This window comes from Amblyraja radiata, chromosome 8 (assembly GCF_010909765.2).
Source record: "Amblyraja radiata isolate CabotCenter1 chromosome 8, sAmbRad1.1.pri, whole genome shotgun sequence".
NCBI classification, from domain to species: Eukaryota; Metazoa; Chordata; class Chondrichthyes; order Rajiformes; family Rajidae; genus Amblyraja; species Amblyraja radiata.
Genome location: NC_045963.1, coordinates 13,327,489 through 13,348,782, shown reverse-complemented (window position 1 = coordinate 13,348,782; position 21,294 = coordinate 13,327,489). Strand labels below are relative to the sequence as shown.

General features: G+C 41.0%; 1 protein-coding gene across 4 annotated transcripts in view; it reads left to right on the top strand.

Annotated features, from left to right (window-relative positions):
- sptbn1 (spectrin beta, non-erythrocytic 1) overlaps positions 1-21,294 on the top strand; it is a 190,046-nt gene that overhangs the window by 27,353 nt on the left and 141,399 nt on the right. For 3 of the 4 annotated variants that reach the window (XM_033025218.1, XM_033025219.1, XM_033025220.1), the window contains exon 2: positions 17,306-17,390. The exons of the other annotated variant lie outside the window; for it this stretch is intronic. The gene's annotated coding sequence lies outside the window, so the exon portion shown is untranslated. The remainder of the gene's footprint in view (positions 1-17,305; positions 17,391-21,294) is intronic. 4 annotated transcript variants of the gene reach the window in all.

Below are 21,294 nucleotides of genomic sequence, written 5' to 3'. Positions count from 1 at the left end.
TCAGTGATTCAGCATTAGGTGAGAAGAAAATTCTTCATCAAGGGCGTTGAAAATGTTTGTAACCATCGTTTAGGACAGATGGCACAATGGGCTAAGTGTTCGGCTGGCAATCGGAAGGTAGCTGGTTCGAATCCCGCTTGGAGTGCATACTGTCGTTGTGTCCTTGGGCAAGACACTTCATCCACCTTTGCCTGTGTGTGAATGTGTGTGAGTGATTGGTGGTGGTCGGAGGGGCCGTAGGCGCAGATTGGCAGCCACGCTTCATCAGTCTGCCCCAGGGCAGCTGTGGCTACAGAAGTAGCTCACCACCACCGAGTGTGACTGAGGAGTGAATGAATAATGCGATGTAAAGCGCCTTGAGTATTAGAAAGGCGCTATATAAATCCCATCCATTATTATTATTATTATCTACTTGGGTGGTCTGCAGAGTTGTCGAGTGTATTGTGGCGAAAGATTGTCAGATGTGTGTGTGTGTGTGTGTGTGTGTGTGTGTATAATGGGTATGTTGTGAGTGTGTGTGTGTGTGTATATATACACACTGAGCATTTCTTTTCTCTCTCGTTTGTCATATCACACTATGCATATTCTGTTGTGCTGCAGCAAGTAAGAATTTCATTGTTCTGTCTGGGACATATGACAATAAAACACTCTTGACTCTTAATGTCAAGGAAATTGAAGAAGGTGGGGTTGGTCAGTTGTGATCTTATTGAATGTTTGAAGAGCGAGACATTGTATGGCCTGCTCCTATTCTTTCCTATTCTAATTATATTAGCCTGAGTAAATTCCTAATCATGAAAGTGAAATGTTCTATGTTGATGATGAGAAATTATAAGTTTAAAGCACATTGTGGATGATCATGGCTGATCATCCAGAATCAGTACCCTGTTCCTACATTCTCCCCCTATCCCTTGATTCCGTTAGCCCGAAGAGCTATATCTAACTCTCTCTTGAATACATCCAGTGAATTTGCCTCCACTGCCTTCTGTGGCAGAGAATTCCACAGATTCACAACTCTCTGGCTGAAATTTTTTTTCCTCATCTCAGTCCTAAATGGCCTACCCCTTATTCTTAAACTGTGACCCCTGGTTCTGGACACTCCCAACATCGGGACCATTTTTCCTGCATCTAGCCTGAACAATCCCGTAAGAGTTTTTAATGTTTCTATAAGATCCCCTCTCGTCCTAAATTCCAGTGAATATAAGCCCAGTCGATCCATTCTTTCATCATATGCCAGTCCCGCCATCCCGGGAATGAACCTGGTGAAGACCCTCAATGGCAAGAATGTTCTTCCTCAAATTAGGAGACCAAAACTGCACCCAACCCCTACAATGTTGTAAATGGATCAGCTGTAATTGTGCGTTAGTTAAACAGCATCAGAAAGGCAGCATCAAGAACGGCCACTGCGCCTCAATGCCTATCGGCCAAGTGGACGGCACGGTGGTGCAGCGGTAGATTTGTTGCCTGACAGTGCTTGCAGTGCCGGAGACCCGGGTTTGATCCTGATGATGGGTGCAGTCTGTACTGAGTTTATACGTTTTGCCCATGACCGCATGGATTTTCTCCAAGATATTTGGTTTCCTTCCACACACCGAAGTCGTACAAGTTTGCAGGTTAATTGCCTTGGTACAAGTGTAAATTGTGTCCGGTGTGTGTAGGATAGTGTTAATGTGCAGGGATCGCTGATCGGTGCGGACTCGGTGGGCCGAAAGGCCTGTTTCTGCACTATATCACTAAACCAAACTAAACTAAACTAAATGGAATAATCAATCTGGTGCCATTCACAGGCTGATCAAAATATGGGCAGTGAGGGAAAGAGTCAAATCTACCTATTGCATAATCATCACCTAATTTTTAATTATGAAAAGCAGAACAAAAAAGATTTAAAATTAAATCAAAATATGCTGGAAATAATCAACGGGTCAGGAAGTTTCTGTGGAGAAAGTAAGAGAGTTCAACTTCAACAGATCTTTCATTATACCTTTTGATGAGTATTAATTGATTGCAGGAGCCACTGTTGCAGATTGAATTTCAAGTCATTTTCCTGCTGAATTCAAAATCCCTGCAGCTGAACTGAAATATTGTGGGGTTTTTCCCCATGAATTATTCTTAGCACTTAGCCCTTGCAGAAGCTTGGCAAGTTGTGAGTCCATTTCTGGGTAAAACACTGCTGAGCAATTAAAATCTCAATGTGATAAAGGTGTTCCCATTCTAACACTGTAGTCCTGCATCAGAATGTCTGTTGCAAAGATAAAGCAGCTGTTGTTTAAAGAGGAGTATTGAAAAATAGAATCTGAGGTTAGGCAAGGAGCCATTTAGATCTGTGGGATGCAGCAGTGGTATGACGTGACTTTTTGTTCCCAGGGAAGTGTACTGCTCAACATTATACTTGTCAATAATGAGCCATTCACTAATTCTGTCCACACAGTGTGACAATCAGTAGGCTTTTCAATGTTGGTACCATCTTCATATGTGTTCCAGGCAATATAAACCTCAGGGTTTGATCACAAATAGGCTGATAAAACACAGATTCTGGTTATATGCACGTAGTTAATGTATTTTAGTTTTAAATAAAATGATTCATTGGTAGATGATCTTGCACCTCAATGAGTTAATTAAGCTAATTATGCTTCCATTAATACAATCCAAATGCAGATTAGAGACCTGTCAGAGGTACAGCACCCAGCCCATCGATCACACTAATTTACACTAACCATCCATTTACACTAATGCTGTTGTAATCCCATTTTCCATCCCACATTCTCACCTCTGCCCTCCCCCCCCCATCACAACTTTAGAATAAAGGCAAAAGGGATTTATCAGAAGGATTCAGGGGAAGAGGGAATGACCCTGGATAATTCTGCCAGGGTTAGTATTGGAGGCACATTCAGTTGTTTCAAACACTTTAAGTTGGATAGTATTTGAAAGGAAAAATCTAGCAGGGCTTTAGTGAAAGCGAAGGGAATGGGACAAGTTGGACTCCTGTTAAATGGAGAAATGGACAGACATGATGGGTCAACTATCATTCCGTCTGGTCTGAATGTTATGTGGTTCTGTGAAAGATTTCTCTTCCAGACCATGATTTTGCAACTGAAAATGCAGAGGAACTTTTAGCATCAGTTGTTATTCTGTTGTAAATGCTATCAGATTCAATAAATAAATTTCAATTTCCACCTATAACCTAGCAATCTCTGTCTCACTTCACCCTCTTGCTTCTATGTATGGTCATCTTACCTCTTCACTCTCGGTCACCATGCAGTGTTCCAACCCAAAATGTCATCCAGCTCTTCCAACAAGTTTTGTTTTGCTTCGGTTCCTAACATTAGCAGTCCCTCGTGTCTCCACAATTTCAGGGTATCTGCTTGAAATTCACGTGAATAATTTCTTCTCTGTACATACTCACAACTTTCTCAAAGTGATTGAATGAAAATGACACATTTCACAATTATTCTCATAATATATTGTGTGCTTTGTTGCATGCAAAGCAACAGAATTTATCGTGGAATTGAATGAACCAGCTCACAAAATAATATAGTCTTGTATTTCAAAATTTAATACATTTAGAACTATTGTATTTCAGATTTTGCAGTAATCCAATGTTTTCCAGTCATTTTTTAGCTCTGTGAAATGTGGAATAAATATTAGATTGTGCATTTTACATTGTTTGCTGTTTGTCGGAAATCATCAATATGATGGTTGGTCAGTTAACTTTCTGCTATCGCAGAACTTTCCTTTGAACTGGTGGCAACTGATTTTGGAAAAAAGAAGTCTACATCAATGGGATTGCTAATCTTTTATGGATAGTTCCTGGAAGGCATTGACAGTCACTCTACCTCACTGCTGATTGTTGCGAAGTACTGGTTAACCAACAAGGATCATTGATGCTATGACTGAGAAGAGATTTGTGAACTTGGTTATGTAGAAACATAGAAAATAGGTGCAGGAGGAGGCCATTCGGCCCTTTGAGCCAGCACCGCCAATCATGGTGGTCATGGCTGATCGTCCCCAATCAATAACCCGTGCCTGCCTCTCCTCATATCCCTTGATTCCACTAACCCCTAGAGCTCTATCTAACTCTCTCTTAAATCCATCCAGTGACTTGGCCTCCACTGCCCTCTGGCAGGGAATTCCACAAATTCACAACTCTCTGGGTGAAAAAGTTTTTTCTCACTTCGGTCTTAAATGACCTCCCCTTTATTCTAAGACTGTGGCCCCTGATTCTGGACTCGCCCAAGATAGGGAACATTTTTCCTGCATCTCGCTTGTCCAGTCCTTTTATAATTTTATATGTTTCTATAAGATATCCCCTCATCCTTCTAAACTCCAGTGAATACAAGCCTAGTCTTTTTAATCTTTCCTCGTATGACATTCTCGCCATCCCAGGGATCAATCTCGTGAACCTACGCTGCACTGCCTCAATCACAAGGATGTCCTTCCTCAAATTAGGAGACCAAAACTGTACAGAATACTTCAGATGTGGTCTTACCCGAGCCCTATACAACTGCAGAAGAACCTTTTTACTCCTATACTGAAGTCCTCTTGTTATGAAGGCCAACAGTCTCTGTTTCATGTGATGAAACAGAGACTGCTGTATTCAGAAGAGAAACACTTAAGAATAGGTTTTGATGCAAGTTATCATAATTTTAAAGGGTGATGGTAAAGTTAATAAGGAGAAATGGTTGAAATGGCAGACACATGGTAACTAGACAATCCTGCTATTGTTATTCTCTCTCTGGGAAATTACTGTGAATTTATGTTGATTTTCATTCTGTGTGGAAGAACAAGAACAAGTAATTTCAACTAAAGACTGGTTCAATTTATTTTTATTGCTTTTTTAAATACTTTTATGAGGGCAGGACATTTTGAAAATCCACAAAATATGCAGTGAAAACTCTCTTTGTGTTTGCTAGTCTGTGCAGTAAATTAGAAATGTTCAGTGCAAAAGATGAACCATTTGCCGAATAGTTCAAACATTTTTTCCTTGCTCTGTATTTTCAAACATTCAGACAGCTGATATCAATTAGAAACTTTGAGTTACATTTCAATGGAAGCAAGGTTACATTATGAAACCCTCTGTAGTTAGTTTGGTCAGGGTTCTCTACTGTCAAACATGTCATAACAATACAGAATAAAGCTTGGGCACGAGTAGATCAATATATCTTCAGGTTATATTATCTAGAAAGAAAGAATAGAAAGAATAGAAATAATTTAATTGCCACACAACCAAGGTCGGTGGTATTTGGGTTGCCAGCAGCGGTACAATAATAAAGAACACAACCACAATAAAAAATTTACACAAACATCCACCACAGCATTCATAACTGTGGTGGAAGGCACAGAGCTTGGCCAGTCCTCCTCCATTACCCCCTATCTGCTTGACATTGTAACCTTTGTTTTCAAAATGACTACCATGTGCAAGGTATCCTAGAAATAAAATGTGTCAATTACTGTTCATTTTGCATGCCTCCATTTCCTGTTAAATAGATATATGGATATACAAGTTGGCACAGTGGCGCATGGGGTGACACAACGGCGCAGTGGTAGAGTTGTTGCCTTGCAGCGCCGGAGACCCAGGTTCGATACTGACTGCGGATGCTGTCCGTACGGACTTTGAAGGTTCTCCCTGTGACTGCGTGGGTTTTTTCAGGGTTCTTCAGTTTCCTCCCACATTCCAAAGACGTGCAGGTTTGGAGGATAATTGGCTCCTGTAAATTTAACAAATGTCCAGGGAAACCAAATCTACCCGAGAGTGCATTTTAAATGAATTGTTTTGCAGTCATTGATGTTGGTCCATATTTACACCAACATCAATGACTGCAAAACAATTCATGAACTAAAATGCATTCTCGGGTAGATTTGGTTTCCCTGGACATTTCTTTGGACACAAAAGTTTCTCCAGCTTTTTTGTCTACCTTCGATTTTTCCAGCATCTGCAGTTCTTTCTTAAACATGAGTTTGTCCTCATATGTGACACTCAAGTGTATTAAGATTTTACAAAGTACTGTCAGGATTCTCTTGTTTCCTAATTGAGAAATCTGGCACAGCTAATAAAATTTCAGCTGCTATTCAAGATTTTGTAGACTGAGTTTCCAGTTTTCCAGATGTGTACACATTATCTCTGTTCTGAAGGTTGATTGTGGATGTTGTTTTTCTGATACTTTCATCTCTTGTTATTTCATGCCCTGCATCTGAATTAAGTCGTTTTGCTGTACTTTAGATATAAAAATGTGCTTATTTATGACAAGAAAGTAGTGAAAACTTTTGGAATTAAGGGAATTGTACGTATCTTGAAAGGCGATGGTAAAGGACATGGACATTCGTTTGTTGATCCTTGTTTAGTGACATGTTTGAGTAATTGTGTGTCAGACCTGACTGCCTTCCTGAAATTTCCATTGGAGGTGATAAGCAAAAATATTTTTGCCTCATTTATACATAGATTTTACACTGAGTTGCAGGTCCAAAATAGACTTTTATTATCATGGGTTGAGCATGAATTTAAATTTTTTGTTGCATTCTATTTATATGGGTGGCTGTTCATCACTGATCACTATAAATCTGCTGCGATTCATTCATAGAGCAATAGCCTATTGTCTCTCTTAAAGAATTGAAGCAATGAAAAAAAAACTTACTGTTGAATATATAAGCACAAGTGTGGATGTGCCTGATTTGTAGGAGTTAAAAGTTGATGGCACAAGAGGTAATATTAGCATGGATAGAAGATTGGCTGGCTAACGGGAAATAGAGGGTAATTTAACGGATCTCTTTCTGGTTGGCACGATGTAATGAGTGGAGTGCCACAGGGATCACTGCTGGGGCCATGACTTTTCACAATCCAGTGAATTGGGTGAAAGCAACAAGGATATGGTTGCTAAATTTGCCAATGACACAGAGGACATAAGAAAGCCACAAATGGACATAGTTAGATTAAGAGAGTGGGCAAAGTGCTGATAAATGGGGTATAGTGTGGGAAAATGTGAAATTGAGCATTTTGGCAGATGCTGAATAGTTACTTAATTACCAGTAATTGCAATGCTTTTCCTGTTTCCACACGTTCATAGTGCCAGATTAACGTGAAAAAACAGATCACCTCTTTGATCAGTGTATCCCTGCAATATGGAGGTGTTACGTTCCTAGAAAACAATCCATAATAGAATTTTCAGTATACATAAATCTTTTGTTCCCCACTGAGTCTCATGTTATAATTGAAGAAGCATTCCTATGGGAAGATTTTCCCAAAACAGTAATGTCTCCATAGGTGCGTGGTATACATGGACAAGAAAATTTGGATTATATTGTAGGCATGAGAGAACATGGTGTTGTTTTGATGTATTAGAAATGGATGTTACATTGTTGGAGTAAGTATCATTGTATAAGTAACAATGGAAGAGATTGCCTTGTCAGTTTACAAAACAAATCCTACTGTGAACCGACAGCCCACAATCATCTTTAGTAAAAACTGCTTCAGTTCTTTGAATATATTTTACGTTTATTTTCTCACATAAATTTGTTGAGAGAGCATTTTTATTTTGTATCTCGGAACACAATGGCGTAGTGGGAGAGTTGCTGCCTTGCAGCGCTGGTGACCCGGGTTCGATCACGACTAAGGGTGCTTGTCTTTACGGAGTTTGTATGCTCTCCCCGTGACCTGCGTGGGTTTTCTCCGAGATCTTTGGTTTCCTCCCACACTCCAAATACGTACAGGTTTGTAGGTTAATTGGCTTGGTATAAATGTAAATTGTCCCCAGTATGTGGAGGATAGTGTTAATGTGCGGGGATCACTGGTCGGTGTGGAGTCGGTGGGCTGCAGGGCCTGTTTCCGTGCTTTCCAAGAGTAAAAAAATACTTGTGATGAAGTACCACGGGTTTGATTTTTTAAAATTTAACTCGGGAGAGCTCTTGGGTAAACTCGCATCGTGGGACGGGGGCTTTATGTTCCCTTTTAACAATCATTTTATCATCAGTTGCACAACTCCGTTTTATGTGTTAAAAGAAAATTTAGACTAGTTCATTGCCTGCTGATGACATTGCTACCTGGGTAGACACAAAATGCTGGAGTAACTCCAGCTTTTTGTGTCTATCTTCGGTTGAAACCAGCATCTGTAGTTCCTTCCTTCACATTGCTTTCTGGTTATTTTAGCCATAAGTGTCCCAGTGCCTTGCACTTCTGATTAATTGAAAATATCGTTGCTATATGACAGTGACAAATAAAGGTCATATTGTGTTGTTTTGGAGTAAATTCTCCTTTTAGAATTATTGGTTAATGCTTAGTTATTTGTTTAAAAATAGCCAGAGCAATGACAGAAAGATTTGTGCATATTTTGTATTTGAAATATTATGATAAACTATCTGGAAAGTTTTCAATTGCTTTTACCTTTGTGAAAATACTTGTTTAGAGATGTTTATTTGACCTTCCAAAGATGAGCATAAAGCACAGACAAATTGTATGAAAATTTGACTGTGGATGTGCTAGGGTCAAGAGTGCATATTGTCATATGTCCCGGATGGGACAATGAAATTCTTACTTGCTGCAGCATAACAGAATATGTGAATATGTAAACATTGTATATAATGGGGGAAAAAAGAAAAAGTTCAATAAATAACAAATATAGTGCAAATCACAAATAATAATATAGTATTTTACAGTTCAGAGCTCATAGCTTATTCGTTGTGTTTAATAGCCTGACGGCTGTGGGGAAGAAGCTGTTCCTGAACCTGGACGTTCCAGTCTTCAGGCTCCTGTACCTTCTTCCTGATGGCAGTAGTGAGATAAGTGTGTGGCCAGGATGATGTGGGTCCTTGATGATGTTGGCTGCCTTTTTGAGGCAGTGACTATGATAGATCCCTTCGGCGATGGGGAGGTCAAAGCCGGTGATGGACTGGGCAGTGGTCACAACTTTTTGTAGTCTTTTTCGCTCCTGGACGTTCAAGTTGCCGAACCAGGCCACGATGCAACCAGTCAGAATGCTATTTACCGTGTACCTGTAGAAGTTTAGGAGAATCCTCTTCAACATGCTGAATCTCTGTAATCTTCTCAAGAAGTAGAGTCACTGATGTGCCTTCTTTACATTTGCATCGGTGTGCTGGGTCCAGGAAAGATCTGATATATGCACGCCCAGGAATTTGAAGTTATTGACCCTCTCCACCATAAACAGGATTGTGGGTCCTCATCCTTATCCTCATTCTTCCCCTGCTATAGTCCACAATCAGTTCCTTGGTCTTACTGATGATGAGAGCCAGGTTGTTGTGCTGGCACCATTTGATCAGTCGGTCAATCTCACTTCTATACTCTGACTAGTCCCCATCTGTGATTTGTCGTCAGATACGTTGTCAAATGTAAAAAGGTTTTATGGTTTGGTAGTGTAGAAATCTGAGTTTATTATGCACATCTTTTTGATTTACTTCTTGGCTTGCTACTGTGAATTAATCATGGGCATTCTACACAACCTGCAGTTGAATATATGGTTAGAATGATTGATTTTGAACTAAAGTTGCATATCACATGTTATCTATAGCCTTGTATTTAATGGCATTTGCCATCTGTTACTAATCTACACCCTGAGAGAATGCCTGGAATACCTCAAACACTTGATTAGTTTGGACATGAGGAATGAAGTTATTTACAGCTGTTAATAGCTTTAACTCTAAGGCACAGTAAGATAATTGACGTGCATTGTGAAATGTTTCACATCTTCTTCTTTCCACATTGTTGTGAGAACTTATACTCCTCGATGTCCAAAGTCTTCAGGTATTACCATAAAATCCATATTATGTCAAAAACGGATCAAAATAACTTGCTGATCCTGATGATGAAAACAAAACTCTTGTTTTAAGCTTAACTAGAAGTAAAGAGTTTAATTTAGTTTTATTAAGTGGGACAACTATGTAAAATTGTTTCTGAAGTTGAATGTGAAATTTCAGTAATGTACAATGCGCTCCGTAATGTTTGGGACCAAGACCCATCATTTATTTATTTGCCTCTGTACTCCACAATTTGAGATTTGTATAAGAAAAAAAATCACATGTGGTTAAAGTGCACATTGTCAGATTTTAATAAAGGCCATTTTTATACATTTTGGTTTCACCATGTAGAAATTACAGCAATGTTTATACATAGTCCCCCCATTTCAGGGCACCATAATGTTTGGGACACAGCAATGTCATGTGAATGAAAGTAGTCCTGTTTAGTATTTTGTTGCATATCCTTTGCAAACAATGACTGCTTGAAGTCTGTAATGCAATCATGGACATCACCAGCTGGATGTCTTCTCTGGTGATGCTCTGCTAGGCCTATATTGCAGCTATCTTTAGCTTTTGCTTGTTTTGGGGGCTAGTCCTCTTCAGTTTTCTCTTCAACATATAAAAGGCATGCTCAATTGGGTTCAGATCGGGTGATTGATTTGGCCACTCAAGAATTTATCATTTCTTCACTTCGAAAAACTCCTTTGTTGCTTTAGCAGAATGTTTGGTATCATTGGTTGCTGTAGAATTAACTGCCGGCCAATGATTTTTGAGGCATTTGTTTGAACTTGAGCAGATAGGATGTGTCTATACACTTCAGAATTCGTTATGCAACTTCAGCAGTTGTATGATCAATGAAGATAAGTGAGCCAGTACCTTCCGCAGCCATACATGCCCAGGCCATAACACCCCCACCTCCGTGTTTCACAGATGAGGTGGTATGCTTTGGATCTTGGGCAGTTCCTTCACTCCTCCATACTTTGCTCTTGCCATCACTCTAATATGTTAATCATCGTCTCATCTGTCCACAATACCGTTTTTCCAGAACTGTGGTTGCTCTTTTAAGTACTTCTTAGCAAACTGTAACCTGGCCATCCTATTTTAGCAGCTAACCAGAGGTTTGTATCTTGCAATGTAACCTCTGTATTTCTGTTCATGAAGTCTTCTGCGGACAGTGGTCATTGACAAATCCGCATCTGACTCCTGAAGAGTGTTTCTGATCTGTCGGACAGGTGTTTGGCGATTTTTCTTTATTGTAGAGAGAAATCTTCTGTCATCTTCTGTGGAGGTCTTCCGTGGCCTGCCGGTCCCTGATTAGTAAGCTCACCAGTGCTCTCTTTCTTCTTAATGATGTTCCAAATAGTTGATTTTGGTAAGCCTTAGGTTTGGCTGATGTCTCTAACAGTTTTATTCTTGTTTCTGTCTCATAATGGCTTCTTTGACTTTCATTGACACAGCTTTGGTCCTCATGTTGATAAACAGCAATAAAAGTTTCCAAAGGTGATGGAAAGACTGGAGGAAAGACTAGGTGCTGAGAGCTCTCTTATACCTGCATTAAGGAGGCAATTAAACACACCTGAACAATTACAAACACCTGTGAAGCCATGTGTCCCAAACCCTATGGTGCCATGAAATGGTGGGGACTATGTATCAACACAGCTGTAATTTCTACATGGTGAAACCAAAATGTATAAAAATGGCATTTAATAAAATCTGACAATGTGCACTTTAACCACATGTGATTTTTTTTCTATTACAAATCTCAAATGGTTGAGTACAGAGGCAAATAAATAAATGATGGGTCTTTGGCCCAAACATTATGTAGGGCACTGTACATGATACAAAGGGGGAGGTTTCAAACTTTAGTATGGGAGCCTTTGTAAATATTAGTACAGCCAGAGCACCTATGTGTTTTAATAATCATGCAGTGAAACAAAAAGACATAAAATATAAAGTCCTGTGCAAGTGCTTTCAGAGCACTTTTGGATCCTTACACAAGATCTCAGTTTAAAAGCCATGACATGGAGAATTGAAGCTTCTGCAAAATAATCAGTAGTTATTTACAGCTGTTAATAGCTTTAACTCTGAGGCACTGTAAGATAATTAAGTAGCTTAAATGATTACCGTAAGTATTAATAATGCAAATATACTATTAACTGCTAATATAGTGCAAAATATTTTGGGTTCAAATGTAAAATAAAAATGCCTGAACCAAATGGTACTAAATTCCAGTCTGGAATGTTTTGAGTATATTATGGTGAATTAATATTTTGGCAGAGAATGGAACATTTTTCCAATTTTTGCACAAAAATCAAATCTGCGAGCCCCTGTTTGCAAACTGACTATTCGTCTAGTCAAGATGTTTTTAGCTCCCCGTTGATCATTTGACTGGCAAAATCTAGTTTGAGGTATCGTAGGAATCCTTATAACCTCGATTCTCCTCTTAATTCCAAATAATAAGAGTTTTAAGGTCTTAGAATATCCATAAAATTCTGCACACAGTGCCTCAGAAACATTTTTATGCTGATACCATTTTATTTGTCTTTCAGCACTTCGTGTAACTGCAGTTGTTTCTCTCCCACATGTTGGTACAAATTGTAAATCTGCAATTTCCTAACTAGTAGATGAATGCATGAAATGCAAATTTCTCATGCAGAAACAAAACCTGATGTAATTCATTTTATATTTGCTGGAATCTGAACCAATAATGGCCATTTGGTATTGTAATATTTACTGACCTATACTTAATCTGTTTAAACTTCTTGCATATCAATTCCTTTGCCCTTTGCCCCACCACTGACAATGATAAAGGCAGTATTTACACAGCACCTAGCTCTCTAAGATAAAAAACCAGAGTTTACTTTTGGGCAGTTAATAGTACATTTGCATTATTAATACAGGTGCACAACCTTTTATCCGAAAGCCTTGGGACCAGACACTTTTCGTAATTCAGAATTTGTCAGTCTTCGGAATGGAAATTTTTTAGCATAGATTTTAATGGCTGGCTCAGTGGTAGAGTGCTCGGCTCATATCCGCAAGGTCGCGAGTTTGCGCCTTGATCCCGGCAGTAAATTCGGTCGCGAGTTTGAGTCTTCAATGTAGTTTTTTCTTGCAGAATAAATGTTTGTATGAAATGCAGTGTAGGAGAGGTGTACTGACTGTGTGGGCAGAACTTTGGAAGTGATTGCCCACCAGTCTAAAAAGCCGCTGTCTCCCTGTCCCTGGGATAGCAGGGGGCGATCAAACAGCACAATACCCCCTCCCCCTCCAGAGGAATCCGCTCCCCGATGGGCCGCTACGGCGACAAGTGGCAGTTTGCCCACAGCCCGAGCTGCGCCCCCTCATCCGCCACCCCAAGAACAAGACGTACCTTGCACACCATCAGCTTCTGCCCCTACTTGTTCCTCTGGAGTTGGAGCGGGGCTGGGCTGGAGTTGCTGCTGGCTGTGGGTCTCTGGGATCTCCGTGCTTGCAGTGGGCCTGGGGGTCGGTGTCCCGTTGGTCCTGACGTCTCCGGCCACCCCCCTGGACTGGAGCTGAGACTGGGAACTGTACCGCCCTTGCCCCCTCCCTCTGCAACTGCAAACAACCCCACTGTCCTGCAAGGGCGGTACAGTTCCCGGAGGATGGCAGGTGGCCGGAGACGTCAAGACCAACAGGAACCCGCTCCCCGATGGGCCCCTACGACGCCCCGAGCTGCGCCCCGTCATCCGCAACCCAGGTTCCTCTGTAGTTGGAGCTGGGCTGGGCTGCTGTTGGCTGTGGGTCTCTGGGATCTCCGTGCTTGCGGTGGGCCTGGGGGTCGGTGTCCCGTTGGTCCTGACGTCTCCGGTGACTGGCACGGTCCTGCTGCAATCGCCGACGTGAAGACAGTGCAAAGCCCCCGCGCCGGTGCAATGGGCGGGGAGCTGGAGAGGGGAGGGAAGGGGTCACACACATGGCCGGGAAGCAGAGGGGTGTAGGTGGGGTGAAACTGAAGCGAGCGACAATCTGCTGCTGCCTGCCCCGCTGAGTTAAAAAGTTCCCACGCAAGACTCACGATACACTGTGTATCGTGAGTTTACCGTGGGAACTTTTTAACTCAGCGGGCAGGCAGCAGCATATTGTCAATTATTAACCCTCCCGCGCAATATACCCTCACCTTCTCTTTTATGAATGGGGATTTAGTTCCCCTTTCTTCGAGGACTGACCGAAGGTTCCGCTGTCACCTCTGCGGGCCGCCCTCGGTGAACGTTTTCAAGGACCTTTCTTCAAGGACCGAAAAAATGGCCGCTATTCGGAGGTTTTCGTTATTTGGATCTTCGGATAAAAGGTTGTGCACCTGTACTTACTGTAATAATTTAGCTCAGTTAATTTTGCACAAGTGAATAACGTTTGTGAATCTTATAAAAATATCTTCTTCTTCCTCGTGTCTGGTCATCTTCTATATCACGTCTTTCCGGTCAGTCAGTGACGGTTGACGGTCGGTGGTTGCAGAATTGGCTACTGTCACTGTGGTACAGTTTCTCCAAGAGGAACCAGTTGTACAAATGTACTTGCTTTGCACATGATGTTATCAAAGCACAAGTTAGAATATGAGGGGTGGGCATGTATTTTGTTACATTAATGTGAAAGGAGCTGCAATTTCTCTTTCGTTAGATATTAGACAAAGAGCAAATTTTTGAGGCAAAACAGGTGAGACGTAACACGAAAATCCTCCATTCCAATCCCTGCCCATGTACTCTGATGTAAGGGAGGGATTAGTATGAGAGACTTATCTTTACTTGAAGTGTCTCAATGACTGAAATCTTTAAGTCTCCAATTAAACTCAAACTAAATTGTGATCAGGTAAATACTGTAAAGGCTAGATCCACAAACGTAGTGTTTGTTGCTCTGCTTGTGGCTAGAGAGCAGAATCTTTGAATTGAATCTTTGAAACCCCATCCCTCACTTTTCCCTCAATGATGGATTGACCCTCATCCTACGATAATGCTGTTCTGATCAATAACTTTTCTTCCTCTGCCCGTTCCCCACATTCACTGGCTATCTTCCCTATCCTCGAGAGAGTATAAGCGAGTTCAGTATTCCGAAAAATGTAAAAACCACCACTGGACCGTCCCCGTCTCCCATTTGCATCTGCCCCCTCTCTCGCTGTTACACCCCGCTCTCCCGTGACTTGGCTCTGCCTGTTCCGCCTGGTTGGCCGGCAGCCCTGGACTTGCAGCCTGTGCCGGCCCAGGGCCACCACAGACACCTCCCGACAGGGACGGGACACCCGGGAGGGGACGGGACACCCGGGAGGGGACGGGACGGGCGGCCCAGCAGCAACTAAACAGTGCTGGAGACCTGGGCCCATCCCCGACCCTGGACGAAACGCAAGCCTGCACACAATGCAGCACCACAGTTGCCGAGAATGGTTATAGTGAGCGACCTATGACCTGGGCATCAGAATACCGAACTCGCTTATTGGAAAGTTTGTGAATATCAAGGGTAGTGAATGTAGGTAACTGACCAGTATTTCCACTTTGAATGAAATTGCCCGAAATGCAGGAAATTCTGGTTGTCTTCGGGTAATTTTATGGAAATTGAATAATTTTGGGAAATTTCCGCATCTGGCCTGCGCAGGGGGGGTAAAGCTAATAAACACAGCACTGCGGTTTGGTGCTCAAAGGTTTAAACAGAGCGCTGTCAGTTTAACGCGTGTGAATTTAAACAAAGAGCTATGGGTTCTAATTATAGCGCTACCGGCTGCAGCACTATGGGCTTTAAACATAGCGCTATGGCCACAGCGCTATGGGTCACAGGCTGATCGGGAAAATTCTCATATAATAATGAGTCTTTGGAATTCTCTTTCTCAGTGGAAGTTGAGCCTTTGATTATTTTTCAGAGTGGTAGAATTCTGGATAAGCCTAGTGGTGAAAACTAGGGGGGGATTGCAGTTACATTGGGATTGGCCTTGATTTTACCGAACGGTGGGTGGGCTCAAGGGGCCGAGAGGGGTGGAGAGGGTGAGAAGGAGAGGAGGGTGAGAGGGAGAGGAGAGGGAGAAGGAGGGAGGGAGTGAGAGTGGGGGGGAGTGATCAGAGACTGAGACGCATGCGAGCAGGTTCAAAAAACGAAAGCTGTTGGAGGCAGTGAAAGTTGCCTTGCATAACACTGTACAAGTGAGTAACAGAAGCAGGCAGATACGGTGTAGTTACATAGATCTGTTTTGCCTTGTTCTTCTTTGTGTTGTTAACGTGTGCCCGCGAAAAAAACCCAACAACAAATAGCACGCAGGAAGCATTTTTGAAAATTTCAGGAAATACCATCAAATTACAGGAAATTTGGGATTCTTCTTACAAATCACACCCACCCTTAATTCATTTTTATTTATCTACTTATCTATCCATCAATTTATTTACGCATTAATTCATCTCTTTAATTATTTGTTTATTCATTTATTCATCCATTTATCTGATTTATTTATTTATCGATTTATTCGTCTGTCTATCTATCTACTTTGTCTATCTACGCTGTCTGTCATCCCTCTCCCTATCCCCTTCCTTCTCTCTTCCATTTGCCCCAGCTGGATTCGCACCCATTTCATTGGCTAGGTTTATGGCAAGGAATAGCAAGAGATTATACCTCAACAGGCAGCAGTTTCAGGTTTGTTCTGGGGCTAGATCTCAGCCATCAACCACATCAAAACAGTGCACTCAACAGAAGTGAAAATGACTACAGAGCTGTAGCAACTGGTTCTGCAGATCTCTTCATGCCTCACCGGGGGATGTCATTACAAATAGAAAATGTGCTTTCTATGATCAGATTACATCATTGTTCATCTACATGTCCTGTGCACCATTGGCACCATTCAGGGAACCAGATCCAATTTTCTATTCCTTGTCCAATCATTGCACTTCTGAATTTCTGTTAATTTCATTATCTTTTTTGCTGCTTTTATCTTAAAATACAATCACTAGTGGAGAAGTGATTACAGCAGCTAAAAATAATTTTAAAGGGTTTGTTTGATCTGTTTGATTCTTGGGTTTGATAATTTAGGATTTGTGCCGGTGAAGATTAGTAACACTTCCCATCGCTGAACATCTTGCTCTTCCTTTGAAATGAATTGTTACAATATTTGGTGAGCCTGATTTCTGGTATTTCGCCACTTTTTTCTGTGCACTTCTTGATTTAGGTCATAGTCCACCCTCATTATTACAGACTTCTTTATAGTGGATTTTGCTTACAATGAACGGAGTGACCACTAGGTGGCGGCAATGGGCAAAGACAACTCCCTTATTTATAAAGAATTATGTGCACTGTTTCACTGTTTATATGAACCTCTTTCTAAATACAATGTAATCCATGATGGAATACGTGAAGTACTGCAAGAAGTTGGCTTTAATGTCATGCTTTCAGTATCTTTTTAGATTCTGAATCAGCATCTGCAGTTCCTTGCATCCACTTTAATTCCAGAGACTTGGTATAGGGCACAATCGGCAATAACTGACCCCCCCCCCCCCATATGTTCATGATTTATCTTGGTGGTAGTGCACTGGCATTTGTGCAATGACAAAACTAAGGTGCAATTTATATTCTTCTTCTTTAGAAACCATCCACGTAGCAACAGATCACAGTTTCTGACTGAACCTACAGCCAACACCTGCAAAACAGTGCTTAAATTACTATCACAGGTAAGTGAACATATTAGATCAGAAAAAAAATGTACTGAAATATGTATGGTTCAATACAAGTCCTTGCATATTACCTGGGTTTTAAGTGGTATAACAAATGTATTTTAACAAGAAATATGTCGTGAAACATACAGGCAGAGTCTCAAAGTTTGTCAAAGGCAGTTTTTCAAAGGATGAGTAATCTATCCAAATGTTATATTTTATATCAGAAGGTCGTTCAATACTTGAGATTTCTCTCTCTCTCGCTCTCGCTCTCGCTCTCGCTCTCGCTCTCGCTCTCGCTCTCTCTCGCTCTCTCTCTCTTTGGTTGCCCAAAATATTGGATTTATTTTTGGATATTTGTAGTTTGACTTATTATTTGTGTTGGTCGGTTGAATTGTTCAACACAGTACTTGCCTGCACCAAGTTTAATTGTTTGCCATTTCTGTTTGCAGACGAGCCATGTTAGAGGTACCATGCATCCAAGTGTAGTCCGAGCAAAGTATATCTGAAGAACAATATAATTAAAAATGTAATTGTTGGGCTGAATAAACTAGTATATTTCCCAAATTCCAAGAAGAGAAAATTAACATTTATATTTTAACACTTATTACAGTCAAAAATATGGATCTTGTCTTTAATTTGCCATGACAATAATGTTCTGTTGTGCCAAATGAAATCCAGAGCCCTCCACAATGTTTGGGATAAAGACCCATCATTTATTTATTTGCCTCGGTTCTCCACAATTTGAGATCTGCAATAGAAAAAATCGCATGTGGTTAAAGTGCACATTGTCAGATTTTAATAAAGGGCATTTTGGTTTCACATTGTAGAAATTGCAGCAGTGTCTATAAATAATCCCTCCATTTCAAGGCACCAAAATGTTTGGGACACATGGCTTCATAGGTGCTTGTAATTGCTCAGGTGTGTTTAAATGCCTCCTGAATGCAGGTATAAGAGAGCTCTCAGCACCTTACTAATCGCAAAGGGACTGGCAGGCCAAGGAAGACCTCCACAGCTGATGACAGAAGAATTCTCTCTGTAATAAAGAAAACTTCCCAAACACTCTTCAGGTGTGGATTTGTCAATGACCACTGTCCGCAGAAAACTTCATGAACAGAAATACAGAGGCTACACTGCAAGATGCAAACCACTGGTTAGCTGCAAAAATAGGATGGCCAGGTTACAGTTTGCCAAGAGCAACCACAGTTCTGGAAAAAGGTCTTGTGGACAGATGAGACGAAGATTAACTTATATTAGAGTGATGGCAAGAGCAAAGTATGGAGGAGAGAAGGAACTGCCCAAGATCCAAAGCATACCACCTCATCTGTGAAATTCGGTGGTGGGGGTGTTATGGCCTGGGCATGTATGGCTGCTGAAGGTACTGGCTCACTTATCTTCACTGATGACATAGAATATTCCTTTAATAATCCTTTTCAGGAAATTATTTGCCACGACAGCTTCAAGACAAACATAACACCACGCTTTCATACATAACAAGTTAAAATACGTTAAAATACAAGTTAAAATACAATTAATTTAAAAAAGTGCAGTTATTTATGCTCATTAAAAAGTCTTATAGCAGCTGGTAAACAGGACTTCCTGTATCTCTCCGTTTTGCACATTGGTGCAATCAGCCTCTGGCTGAAGATGCTGCTCTTGATCACCTTCAGGGCATGGAGTGGGTGAGTGGGGTTTGTCATTATGGAACCTAGTTTATTTAGAGTTCTGGCCTCTGCCACCTGCTGGACCGTTCGTTGCTCAGCCCCGACCACTGAGCCGGCCTTCCTGATTAGTTTGTCCAATCTGTTTTTATCCGCTATACGGGCGCCATCTCCCCAACAGGCCACAGCAAAGAACAGAGCACTGGCCACCACTGAATGGTAGACACTGCACAGTAGGGGTTGGCAGATATTAAAAGACCTCAGCCTCCTTAAAAAATACAGTCGGCTTTGTCCCCTCCTGTACACCGCCTCCATATGACACTTCCAGTTCAGCTCACTGTCAAGCTGTCAAGCCTGGCATAGCTTTACCAGAGAAGACACTCAGCAACTGCTGATGGTAGTAGCATAATGAATTCTGAAGTCTTTAGACACTACCAATCTACTACAAATGCCTCAAAACTAATTGGCCGGCAGTTCATTCCACAGCAAGACAATGATCCCAAACATACTGCTAAAGCAACAAAGAAGTTGTTCAAAGCTAAAAAATGGTAAATTCTTGAGTGGCCAAGTCAATCACCCGATCTGAATCCAATTGAGCATGCCTTTTATATGCTGATGAGAAAACGGAAGGGGACTAGCCCCCAAAACAAGCATAAGCTAAAGATGGCTGCAATACAGGCCTGGCATAGCTTTACCAGAGAAGACACTCAGCAACTGGTGATGTCCATGAATTTCAGACTTCAAGCAGTCAATGCATGCAAAAGATATGCAACAAATTACTAAACATGACTACTTTCATTTACATGACATTGCTGTGTCCCAAACATTATGGTGCCTTGAAATGTGGGGGGGAGGGGGGGAGGGGGGGGTGGACTATGTATAAACACTGCTGCAATTTCTACATGGCGGTAACCAAAATGTATAAAAATAGCTTTTATTTAAATCTGACAATGTGCACTTTAAGCACACGTGATGTTTTCTATTACAAATCTCAAATTATGGAGTACAGAGGCAAATAAATAAATGATGGGTCTTTGTCCCAAACATTATGGAGGGCACTGTACGTTAATCATTTACTGTCTTTCAGTAGGATATGTGAAATAATAGACGGTGCAGATTAACAACAACAAAATAACATTTAAAAATCAAGTAGTTGATTTTGTCTGGAAATCGTTTTTCCATTTTCCTTCCATCTGGGTTATTAAAGCATTTGTCACCGTTTGAGACAGTGCCAACACGTATGTGTCACCTAGGCAATCTTGATCTATACCCTTTCACAAACATTTCCTCTTCTTTCCAACTGCTGTAACATTAAACAACATTTTTTTTTGTCTGATGGTCATCAGTTTGACATTTTAACTCTGCTTCTCTCCCCACAAATCTGACTTCAGCATCACCAAGATATTCTGTTTTTATCTCCGATTTGCAGCATGGTTAGTTTTTAATGTTTAATCACTTTTCCACAATCTAAGGGTGGTTTATTGTGGTTATTTTTTTTAAATAACTCGTAGTTAAGATAAAATGGCCCTACTGTTTGTTCATAATTAAGTTCATAAAATGTATATTACATTTACATGTATATTACATGTATATTACATTTTAGGGCAAATGTGGAGTTCAATCAAATAAAAGTTTTCAAAGAGGAAAGTTTAAACTGCTACACATGGCTCCTGAGTGCAAGTGTATGCATATATGTTTTATACCTTGCCATACATGTGTCATAGCAGGAAGCTGAATATCTTCTGGTTTCTGCCATCGGTTGCAGTTGACCAATTATTTCTGATTAGATGATGGGAGAATAGAAAATCATTATGGTATAGGAGGGTTGATTCGGACCATTGGCTCCTCATGGAATAATCTCATTGATCCCATTCCCTAGTTCCTCATATTTCTGCAAATTATTTTCCTCATTCCTATCCAATTCCCTTTTGTAAACGCTGATGAAATCTGTTTCCAAGTTCAAGTGAGTTTATTGTCATGTGTCCCTGTATAGGACAATGAAATTCTTGCTTTGCTTAAGCACACAGAACATAGTAGGCATTTACTACAAAACAGATAAATGTGTCCATATACCATGATATAAATATACACACACATGAATAAATAAACTGGTAAAGTGCAAATAGCAGAAAGTGGTTATTAATAATCAGAGTTTTGTCCGAGCCAGGTTTAATAGCCTGATGGCTGTGGGGAAGTAGCTATTCCTGAACCTGGTTGTTGCAGTCTTCAGGCTCCTGTACCTTCTACCTGAAGGTAGCAGG